The sequence below is a fragment of the Macrobrachium rosenbergii genome, chromosome 3, assembly GCF_040412425.1.
Source record: "Macrobrachium rosenbergii isolate ZJJX-2024 chromosome 3, ASM4041242v1, whole genome shotgun sequence".
NCBI lineage: Eukaryota > Metazoa > Arthropoda > Malacostraca > Decapoda > Palaemonidae > Macrobrachium > Macrobrachium rosenbergii.
This window is the reverse complement of record NC_089743.1, coordinates 64,705,304-64,717,582: the sequence shown is the minus strand read 5'-3', so window position 1 is coordinate 64,717,582 and position 12,279 is coordinate 64,705,304. Positions and strand designations below refer to the sequence as shown.

The 12,279-nt window shown below is 39.5% G+C and overlaps 1 protein-coding gene and 1 pseudogene across 7 annotated transcripts in view; both read right to left on the bottom strand.

Annotated features, from left to right (window-relative positions):
- The window catches only part of LOC136824966 (uncharacterized), an 83,168-nt gene that overhangs the window by 67,562 nt on the left and 3,327 nt on the right, over positions 1–12,279 (bottom strand). For all 7 annotated transcript variants that reach the window (XR_010849196.1, XR_010849198.1, XR_010849200.1 and 4 more), the window contains exons 2-3: positions 10,680–10,729; positions 10,199–10,367 (exon numbers count right to left, since the gene is read on the bottom strand). The gene's annotated coding sequence lies outside the window, so the exon portion shown is untranslated. The remainder of the gene's footprint in view (positions 1–10,198; positions 10,368–10,679; positions 10,730–12,279) is intronic.
- LOC136829005 (U6 spliceosomal RNA) lies at positions 5,907–6,007 on the bottom strand (annotated as a pseudogene).

Here is a 12,279-nt window from a genome sequence, read left to right as displayed (position 1 = left end):
GGGTAACTGTGGTCATGCCATATCCTGTAGTTATTACAATACAGTAAAAAGCCTGGTGCTTTTACTCACACTTTATCATTGCAGCATGTGGATCTCTATCAGGTCCAAGTGTTGTATCCTTGCATGCCGACAGGCCTGGGACTAATTCTCTCTCAATAAAATGGCGATTGGGAATTCCAAACTTTTTTATGCAGTCAAGTGGCTTCTATTACTCAACTATGTTCATTGGGGTATCTTGGAGAATCTTCTGATTTTTGAGATACATCTTAAATGCTCAACCAATGTATTAGTCACTTCCAAATAACTTGAAAATGTATTGAGCACTTATTTTTAAAACTGAAGTAAATTTGGCAACAATCTTATTAAATTTCCCCCCAAACACCACAAGAGGATTCTTTTCTTTAAGACTAACATCAAGCTTCCATAATTGCTTGTCAGAACTGTTCTGTGCATTTTTTGTAGCTATATTTTTTAATGGAATTTCTGCTGTACATCATCAATGATATCCTTGCTGGTTGTATAGCCTGATGTTCTGGTGATCGTCACAGAATTTATTTTTGATGGAGTGCAATGCAGCCATACAGAGTTCCATTGAGGAATAAGTCGATGGCATTGTCAACACTTTGGAACTTTTGCATTTCTTTCTAGTTCATTGGTTCCTTAAATGTATGCTAGTCTGCCATGTACATATTAAGGTTGACAATTAGTTTCAATAATTATCTGAGCACAACCACTTGTAAGATAGTCATCTAATGTTCTCCAGTCGAAGTCAGCACAAAAAGTGCAGTGCATGACATAAGCATGGATGTAGGTAAGTTCATTTGTAATAAGAGCCTTAATATCTTTGTTTACTAATAATGATAATAGGAGACTGCACTTTGCATTTGCTTAAATATCACTACATTTTGAATATTACTCTTCTTATCCCCCAGTAGACGATTTGACTGAGGGATTCGGTGAATCAAGCAGCTTCACCAGACCACTGAGTCAGTTTATTCAGCTAATAAAGGAATGGCCCAAAGGATTTGTCTTTATTAACAATAACATTTACATTCTATTTATTAAATCAGAAATTCTTAAAACTTAACTGAAAATAACTGATATGTTTCCAAAACTTGATGTTCACTAACAATAATATTTGGGACATTCATATAAAAATTATTTACATCACCCACATCATCAAAGGAGACAATGTCTTCGGGGGGAAAGTAAAATTAACAAACTGTATACTTTCCAATATTGCTATTGCTTCAAGAGTACTATGCATATCTAAAAGTCATTGGGGAATGTCATGGTGAAACTACCACATGCAAGACCTCCACAGCAGCTTTCTACCTGTGGATTTTTTCAGTACAAACTCATTACTTTTAAACAAGGTTCCCTTCTAATTCCTCTGTCCTTTTTGCAGTTAGTTCAGAATCTACAATAACTGATTTGGTTTGCCACTAATAAGCTGGGTAACCATCATGCATGTGCCAGGCCACAGAGAGCACCAGGTCTCCTTTCATTTCATTCTATCTGGAATAGGCTGTCTGGGGTTTACACAGATGCATAAATAGGCTATGTTAAGTAACTGTTGTGTATTGAATTAATTTATTTCTAGCAATATGTTTTGTTTTTCTATGGTATGTAATAACTATCAAAGTTTGGACTTGATTTTGTTAACACTATACTTCATCTATCAGCTCCCCTTCATAGTAGGAAACACTTAGCTGACATAGAGTTTAGACTTATTCCATCATCAGTAAAAATTCAGCAGTAAGCTAAAATTAGCACCAACTGAACAAATTAAGAGGCTTATTTACTATTAGATCACTTTCATTCGTCATCAACAGGCACACACAGGTTTGCAAGATTAAACCAGCCTATGCTAAGCATTAGGAAAGTTTCATGACAGTGCAGAGAAGTTTCTTCTTTTGCTAATCCTTAATAGAAATATTCTACTTTTATAATAAAATAGTTTTCTATAATACTTACCAAGTAATTACATAGCTATGAGTTCACTTACATGGCAGCTTGAATTCAAAATTTTGCAGGTAACACTAAAACGCCTGTGTAGGTGACCAGTTCCCCTCACTTTCAGGAATATTAGTAATGACTTTAACAGATAACCTCAATCTGTTCATGCCTTATGTCCATCAGCTGGGAGGAGGGTGGGCTCCGATCATGTAATTACTTGGTAAGTATATATAAAACTATTTTATTATAAAAATGTCATTTTTATATAAGTAACTTACCAAGTAATTACATAGCTGATTCCCACACTGATAGGAGGTGGGATACATGGACGTATTCTACTCCAAAACATTATGATAAGTAATGAATTTGAAACAGAAAAACTGCTAGCATTGAAAAAAATGCTTGTTGTTATTTATCAGTTAAAGAGAGCTACTGCAGGTGGATATTGCCTCTGGCTGGTGCTCATCTTAACTTGTAGCAGCGTGGCAGTATAACCGTGGGTTGTCTCCTACTTAGTGGGAACTTTGCAGTGAAGGAAGTACTCCGATTGCTAGTAAAGCATGATAAGTGCCTGCAAGTGCCCTGGGCGAAGCACCAAAATAAAAAGAACCAGACGACATTGTCACCCACACTGAGATAAAACCACACCCCATCCACAGAGTGGTGGGTGCTTCAGGTACATTGTACCCCCTGGCTCCGCAAAAAACTCTACACCTTATTACAAGATGAAGAGACAGTAGGAAAAAAATCCTATGCTTCCTCCAGTGATATCATGCCAGTTACTAGGAAAGGTCTCATGGCACTGGAAGATTTCCACACTGTTTTAACTTCCATTAAAATTAGTGAGAAAGGAAGATCAAGGAAGATCAATTACATTCCCAGTATGTTGAAGGCAGAATTGACGTACGGGGCATAAAAGGCATGCAAGCTTAAGAGGTAGAGGCTACTCAGATGTCCTTAGCTTTATTAAAAAATAAGCAAACTGCTCTCCTAATTCTGAGTGTGTCTGAAGTTAAAAACCCATGAAGGCAATACATTCTATTCAGTGGATGAAATGGGTCTTGCCATACCACCATATGGTTCTCTGAAAACTCTAAATGGACAGACCTCCCTATTCTCCCACAGAGCTGGAGAGCACTTTGGACGTTCAGAGAAACGATAGGGTGTCAGGCTGTAGCTGGCGCCAGAAGCACTGGGCACCAGTCTAGCTAGGAACTAGGGGCTGGCAGGCACTCATGGGAGTTAGCAGGCACCTGGCTGTAACCGGCAGCAAGCAGAGTGCCAGGAGAGCTGAGCATCAGACAAGCTAGAAGCTTGTGGCTCTGGAAGCTCTATAGCTGGTGTCAGACAGTAGCTGTCGCCCAGCGACCTGGGCGTCAGGCAAGCTACAAGATCGGGATCACTTGATAAGAAAGCAAGACGCAGAGGATGATTATACTTCCAGTAAGACTATGTGAAATGGAAGTAAAGGACAAATGAGCCTGAAATCTAAGGAGGAAGAGGCTGTTCTGATGTCTCTGGCTTTCACTTAAAAAAAGAAGGCAAAATGTTCTCCTTATGCATTTCATGATGTGATCTTAGTCCGATCCTGTTCAGGTAAAACCCAGAAGCTGTTAGCTGGACAGAGGGTTCTCTCTTCTTCAGAGCCAATGATGTCTGTTAATTTCCTAAGGGAGAAAGAACAAATCTAGAGCTTGAATGGGTCCTTGTCATTGACTAAATTCCCAGGGTAAACGAGGAAAAAAGCATCTTTCTGTGAAAAGACCTTCTCTAAACAATGGCTTGGATCTCACTAGTGCATCCTAGGCAAAACCAGAGACCACTCAGAAGGGTGTCTTCCGTGTAAGGTTGTAAAGAAGAGGAAAAGCAGGGGATCAAACAAGGGACTCGTCGGTCATTCGGAATACATCCAGGTTCCAGGAGACAGGATTCCATCCTTGCTTGGACGTGTCAAAGACAAGATAAGGTCGTCAAAGGCTAGCCCCTGTGCTTAAACACTTAAATAAGCATAGTTCGATACCCTTTACTGATGGAGTACGAAAGATGTAGATCTCCTCATGAACAGAAGGGGTGTTCCGAAAATGGGCCATAGAAGTCTTGCAAGAGGGGTAGAGACTACAACCTCCGCTTCAAAAATGGCCCACTTAGTCTCGTAGACAGTGCTAGAAGAATAACGTCTGCAACCACAAGTTTATGCAATACATCTAGCAGAATAACCTTGTACTGACGAGCTTCCTGAAGCTTCGAAGGCTCCTTGAGGTGGCAAATAGGATCACAGTTAGTCAGCCCCATGGACTCCACAGTTCCCATCAGACCAGGGGATGCAAGACCTACCCAGTGGAAAGAGCCTGTTCTCAGTTCATCGGCAAGAACTACACATAATTTGAATTGAAAACAAAAACCGATCTGTTCACAGTCGAGGTTCTCTTGTTTGTAGAGAAAAGGAGGGAGGAAGTGAGCCTTTCTTCTCTATGTATATATGCTAGGACTGTGGTCTCATCTAGAGAGAACAACCACAGTCCAGGTATAAACTAAGGTCAAGAAGCACTGTTAGAGCTCTCCAACATATGTGAGAAGGTTCCATCATCCGGGGAGCAAAACCCGGAAACTTCCCGGTTCCCCATGGGCTCCTCAACCAAGATCCAAAGTGTAAAGTAGAAGAATACTGTAGGTCTGGGCTTAGAGGATGAAGGGAGTTCCCTTCTTACTCTATGTATGTGCAGCCACCATTGCAGGCCCTACTCAAATCGGGGGCTATGGGAAAAGGACAACTGTGTCCGACTGTGTTTTCCTGACCCAGTTGTAATCAAAATACTTAAGCCAGGACAGTCGTTCTAAGTTAAGAAGAGGAGCGAGGACTCGCCTGAAGACCTATAATGCCGCAGCAAGGTCGAAGCACAGGTCACCAAACTAAGAAACCCTGTCTCGGAAGAGGGGCCTTCTGGCTCGTCTCCATTCTGCAGACAACCCAGCGATCTTGCAAAACATCATGCAGCCTCGTGGACATCTGTGCGGACCAGCTGCCAGGTCTGCATACTCTTGATAACCGTGCAGACACGTGGATATCCCATAAACTCGACAACACTTTGTACAGACCAAAGACCATTCGGAACTGTACATAGTGGAAAATAATGTCAGGAGAGCATATAAAAAACTTGAAAGGGTCCATAAAAGCCATAAAAACCTGTGGTTCATCATCAGGAGCTGATTACTAGAAGGGACTCCTCAAAACTGGATGCTAGCAGCCTGCGGGCCGCTGCAAAAAAACAGTCTCCATCTTCCTTGAGTGATTTTTTTTTTGAAGGCAAAAAAGCTTGAAAATCCAAAAGTCAAGGCTGAAGTCCCCAAGAGAACTCATGCGATGGAGGCTGTGGTCAAGGAAGAGGAAAAACAGTTCCACAACTGTGTGATTCTCTAGAGGCGAAGAGCACCACAGCTCTCTCTTCCAAAAACGACGACAAGAGCAGGCAATTCTAAAATCAATCCAACTATACCTGTCCGCACTGGGCAACAATCCAAGGCTATGACTCTCGGAAAGTTCTAAAGAGTCTCCAACTTCTTAGCCAGGGTCCCTGGTTCCTGTCAAGAAAATCCAGAAACCAGATAAAATCTTTGATAAGGAGGATACTTCTGTCGAAGTACTAGAGGGAGGAACACCAAAGATACATGCCTTTCTCTCTTCCCGACAAAAGCCACTCCTCAAAAAGTCCCTGTCCGCAAAGGACAGGGCTGCAATACTAAAGAAAGTAGTAACGACGTCTTGAACTCTAAGTGAAGGTGGAACCTACTGGAGAGTTGTCAGCAGAGAGCAGGCGCCTGGCAAATGGGGACTGGTGCTGACTACTTGGAAGCTGGAGCCAGGCATTCCATCAGGAACTGGCACCAAAGAGAGAACAACAGTGTTCTAAGGAAAAATCAGGCACCAAAGGACAAAGCAGTGACAATTGAAAATTGTGGAACACTTCATGATTTGTGTGTCATCCTTGTGCAGGGGCCATGGTAATCCCTGTATCATTCCAATTTACAATAGGTACAGCTGAAGCAAGTATTTTGGACACTGGGCGCTCAACACTGGAAGCTCAGAGAGGCCACTGAGCACTCCATGGACCTCAGGACATGCATTTGTCAGCAAACACAGGCACCAGCCTAGCAGGCTGGAGCCTGGTGCTCGGGAAGACAACCACTGTCGAATGATGCTCACACTACACATTAAAACATCACACCTTCATCAAGACACCTTTGAATGGCTATATAACACTACATTTCCATTAAGACGCCTTTCCAGTGGCTGTCTGACAATAGCTGAATCACAGGCTCAACTGAGGGGCAACTACTTGGGGGCAAACCCCCTCGGACTCCCTTGGACCTCCAGTATGTCTACTCCCAGGTTTAGGGAAGTATGACAGGAACTTTAGGTCTAGGATATCCAATGGGCCAGATAGCCGCTTCCTCCATTACATCTTCATGAGAACACTTTTCAGTGGCTGCCTGTCGATACCTGGGAATATGCAACAGGTTCGACCAAGGGGCGATTACCCAGGGTAATTCACACCAGCCTCCCTTGGGCATTCAGTATGACTTCTCCCAGGTGCAGGGGAGTAAGACAGTGACTTAGGTCTAGGAGAACTGGCAAGCAGGAAAATCACCTCCTCCACTGTACAACACTTCACTTTGCAAGGTTAATTTTCTGGTAACCCAGACAAAAGACTGGCGATAGCATGGGATGGAGGCGTGGAAGCAAGTGGTAACAATATAGGGTACACATAAGAGATAAAAAGGGTATGACAGCTCTGTGAATGCCTGGCCGTATGCTACAGATGCCGTCCATGGGTGCTAGGGCGCTTATGAGCGCTTTTTTGGGAGTCTTTTGGCTGCTCAGAGAACGAGTTGATGCCAGATAGTAGATGGCGTCAGTGGGCGCCATCGAGCGCTCAGGCGCTTTTTTTTGGGGGGGGAGTACCTTTTGGCTGCTCAGAGCACGAGTTGGTGCCAGATAGTAGATGGCACCAGTGGGTGCCATCGTGTGCTCAAAGCATGAGCTGGTGTCAGGCTGAAGTGGGAGCCAGTGGGCACTTCTGGTGCTGGAAGTGTGGAACATTCATGACCTGCGCATCAACCCAGATGCACGTCATCCTTGCACAGAAGACATGAGAAGCTTCTCAGAAACGTTCCCATTTAGTAAATGTACTAACAAAGCGAGTACTATACACAATGTACTGCTGAAGCAAATATTGAGACTGACTTTCGGCCGATGATAACGTCTTCTTCCATTAAGCACCCTTCTCTCCTTACTACTTCTGCCTTTACATTTTTCAATTCCGGAAAGGAGTGTGAGGGTTAAGGTAAAATTATTTACCGACAGCTAGCAAGTAGACTAAGTTCAGTAAACAATCATAAAATGTAAATCTTTGGCATAAAGAAATGACAAAACATTCAAGAATTACTTTTAATGTGAGAAGCCTACGCTCTGTAAACACCATTTGAGAATTTACTTGATGGCAAAACTAATCTACTGGTGGCTTGCAAGAGGTCTAGGCCCAGTAAACAAAGCGATGTAAAAGTTTTGGCCTAAAGGTAAACAATGCAATATAAAAGTTTTGGCTAAAGGAATGGTGTAAGGTACAAGAATTACTTTTTATGGCAAAACTATAACAATGGCTCGCAAGTAGTCCAGGCAAAAAATAGGCAAAAGTTTTACCTAGCTTTTAGCCTAAAAGAATGACGAAACACTCGAGTATTTTTTACTTTTAAGGCAATTACATTGGCGGCTTGCAAGTAGTATACACCCTGAAAACACCATTTGATGTAAATGTTTGGCCTAAAGAAATGGCATAAGATACAAGAATTACTTTTGGAGCAAAACTATACTGGAGGTTCACAAGTAGCCTACGCAAAAAGGGCAAAAGTTTTGTCTAGCTTTTAGTCTAATAGAATGAAGAAACATTCAAAAATTACTTTTAAGGCATTCATTATTGGTGGCTTGCGAGACCTTATGCACGGAAAACACCATTCGAAAATTTCATTTTAAGGTAAAACTATATACCGATGGTTTGCAAGTAATCTAGGCCCGGTAAACAAAACAATACAAAAGTTTCAACCTAAAGGAACAGCGTAACTTACGAGGATTACTTTAACCCAAGAGATGCTAGGGGGATGCCACTTAAGGGCAACTGCAGTATTATGCATCTGCAACTTCAGTAATAGAACCAATATTTTCTTGCTCATTTTTTAGCTTAACACCTAATGTCATACATGGTTGCAATTGCCTTGTGTCGCAGATTAATAATCAAAAATAAAATATAAGATACTTTTAAAAACTTATATTTAAAAAGATTATATTTTGGAAAGAAAACATTTTTTCAAAAGCCATTTTTTAGTTTTGGAATGCCTTGTGCAGTATTTTATGATACAATTTCACATTTTGTCATGACAGTCTTACTCCTTAGCTATTCAAGAAACAGCTATAAAAGTACAAAAAATATACAACAGTTATTAATTGGTTGAATGGGTGTATATGTGTGTGTATGTTAACTATCCTATGCACGCTAACTTTAAAACCAATATTACTGTCATCACTACCATTGTAATTATCTATCTCGATATCACTGTATGATGAAAATGAATAAGCATCATCATCCAAAGCCATTGTCTCCAAAATTCACAAAATAAACAAAGATTTATAAAAATCTTCGACTGTTGCTCAACTTCAGGATACAAAAGCCTCCCTGGTCCCGCCCCCCAGGCTGACGGAAGGTTTACAATTTTGTTTTTTTTATAGCTATGATTAAGAGAAATCTGGCATCTTTTTATGTTCAATAGTGAGCTGAATGGCTGGTGAGACTGTTGACATCACTCAGGCAGAGCTAAGGGGAGGGACTAAATTTACAGCGATATTTAAAAATAAAGCGTCGATAATATCGATGTCGTCCTTACACAGCATATAAAGCGTCGATTTTAGCGACGCGCCACACCTTGTGGATTAAGGACAGATGTATTTTCGGCGGCTCACAGGTAGCCTAGGTATATATAAACAAAAGATTTGGCCTAACAGATTTACTTTTAAATCAAAATTCTGTTGATGAATCTACTTAATAACAACAAAGCAAGAAAAAAACTCATCCTGAGATTTCTTGAAGGTTACTAATATGGTGGATGTATACACCAATGAAATCCAGTTAAATCACTGGAAAATAACGAATAAGCTGCTGCCATAACTCAGTGTTTACCCCAGCGGAGCAGGAACAGATTGAGATTATCTGATAAAGTCGTTACTAATATTCTCGCCAGCGGAGGGAACTGATCACCTACATAGACATTTGAAGCGTAACCCACGAAATTTTGAATTCAAGCTGCCATGTAAGCGAACTAATAGCTATGTAATTACTTGGTAAGTTGTAATTATTTGGTAAGTTACTTATATAAAAATGCACTATACCTACGATGCATGACTTGTTTTTCAGTGACTGAGATACTGCAGGGTTTGGAAAAGGATATGTCAAGTGTTATTAGAGGAACTAGACAGCAACAAATTCAAACCCTTGGTTGAACTGGAACTACTTCAAATACTAGTTTCAGAGAAGAGGATCCTTTCCAAATGAGCATGAAGCAATTAACTGGAGGATGATGATTTATGCCTGACTTATGCCAGACAAATAATATATGTATGAGAGCAAGTGAGGGTTTTTCCTATCAAGCCACTGCCTGAATAAATTTTAATAATCTCTAGAGATCATTGCCTCAAATCTTTCCGATGCAGTTTTTCTGCCCACTTCAAACTTAAGGCAATGCCGGCCTGAAGATAATGATGCTTCTTCTGGCACTCCAACTTTCTACTCTCTCTCTCCTTGGGTTTCTTGGAACACACCTACTTGCAGCATTTGCATATTGCAAGTGTAAATTCTTCTCAGAACTTGTGTAGTTGAACAGCTGATGGATTAATGGGAACCAGACCCACAGTTTTAAAGCCAAATATGCCATTCTTTGAAATATGTGATTTATCAAATGCTTTTAATAAAGCAAAGGGAGTTCTCATGCAATTTGACCCCAAACTTTCCAGCACATCTTGATACTTTCCCCTGACATCCTTAAAAAGAAAAATTTTCACTGGAGACCGATGTGATACATAAGGTGGAAAGTAGTGGATGATAATATAAATTTAATTCCATGGTCCCTTGCTAAGTACAAATTTTCAAACAAAAAACTCACATGGCTGTCTAAAACAAAACAACAGGTCACTTACATGACAAGCAGAGTTTTTGTCACACCTTTGTCACTCCCTGGGTCCTGATTCAATGCTGATGGACCTCACAAGGGGCTAGACTTGGCCATAACACCTGGCTTCTTCCAGTACAAGAAAGCAAACCTACAGCATTCATGTGTGCATGTGGCCCAAACTTCACAGCCAGTTCCTAAATCAGTAAGGAAATAAAAAATTATACCATTCATCACTTGGTTTCAATCACAATCACAGTATGTGAACTTTATGTAGGATACATGAATAGAATGATAAACAGCAGTATTCAAAATTCGATTTCCAGTTAAATACATTAATGTAATAAACAACAATACTTTTCAAACATTGATTTCACATTAAAAGTTAAGCCCTAAGTATTCAGTCAATATTCTGAAATTGTCTCTTGCAGTCATGAAATCACTACAATAAAAACTTGACTGTTATAAATAAAATAAAGATGATGCTGAACAAAACTTAATAAATTTACCTCAGCCATAAAAGTCTAAATCCACCATACAGGAGCAGGACATACATTCTCTGAAAAAAATACAAAACATCAGTTCTTGCTAAATGGCATACAATCACACTTTTCAGTAATTTTATCCAATAATGCTTCACCAGTCCACTTTGCTTAAATTTGAACTTTAATTATAATTATTATTACTGCTATAATCATTATCATGACTAGTTTACTGTACTTATACCACTGACTTAATATTCTAAACTCCCTTTGGATTTGTTCTTAATGAATACAGTAAACCCCCGTATGCACAGGGGATGCGTACCACACCCCCAGGCGAATAGCTAAAACCCACGAATACTTAGAACCCTTCTAAAAACACTTAGAACTGCCTATTTTGATAGTTCAAACACACAAAAACAAACTAAAAATGTTTATACAGGCATTATCGTACTTACGATGGAGTTAGGTTCAAAAAAACCATTGTTTTTTTGGAAAAAACATAAGAAATACCAAAATGTATCTTGAATATAGCCTTGCCTACACTAGGGTATTTGATACCATGTATACATATATGGTAGCCTAGCCTACTCTATAAAGTATACTCTATGCATCCACAGCATAGTAATTATTAATATCAGTTAATTCTGGAGGTTCATGCAGAGTGACTTATGATAATTCAGTACAAAGAGAAACTGAATAACAAACAAGAATTAGCTTAGCCTACACTATGGTATACAGTATTGTATACATATAAGGTAGCACAGCCTACATTATACTGTACTCTATATTTACATATCATATTATACAAACATCAACATAACGAATATGCATCTTTTCCATGGATCTTTTAAAATGTTATGCCTTAATTCACTGTATCTAATAATATTGTATATACTGTATTCTTATATTCCTTTTGTTTTATAAATTGCGATCAATGTTTTATTTTGGAAATTGTTTACATGGTGTTTATTTCGCCACATTTAACTCAATTCAGAGCGCTTTTCTTGCTTCTAGTTAGCGTAAATGAATCTCTAGATACTTTCTTTATATGGGGCAAGGTTATTTTTCATTATACGAAGTGTTTTTAAGTCGAAATATAACTTAAATACGTCTCTTTGTGAAATTAATTTAGCTATTTTTTTCGGTAATAGATGACGATGGCCGTTTGGGGGTGTTTGTTTTGTGTAAAAAAATCAAGATTCTGTTCGCTATTTTCACTTGATTTCATCATAATACGAGCTTTACGTATTTATCGTTTTCGGCGTAAAAATAGCAATACGTGTTCTTTCATGCCCAGTAGTTTTGATTAAAACACTTTTTCTCCAATTTCAATTATGGTCAATTTTCATCCATGTTGGCGATGCACAATAATTTATAATATTTCCTTGCCAATCTTTTATCCATACCGAATAAGGGTATAATTTAAAAACATATCAGCCCTATTCTACTTAACATCATTTGTACTATAACCTACGTTAATTGTGTATTACCATACGATGGTTGAAATACAAGCAAACCAGCTGTTGTTATCCGATTTGGTGATAAGCAAAACAACAGTTTCTCAGTCGGTTGTTTATGGCTGTACTCACTTACGCAAGAGTATAACGTTACTAACAATACTTTT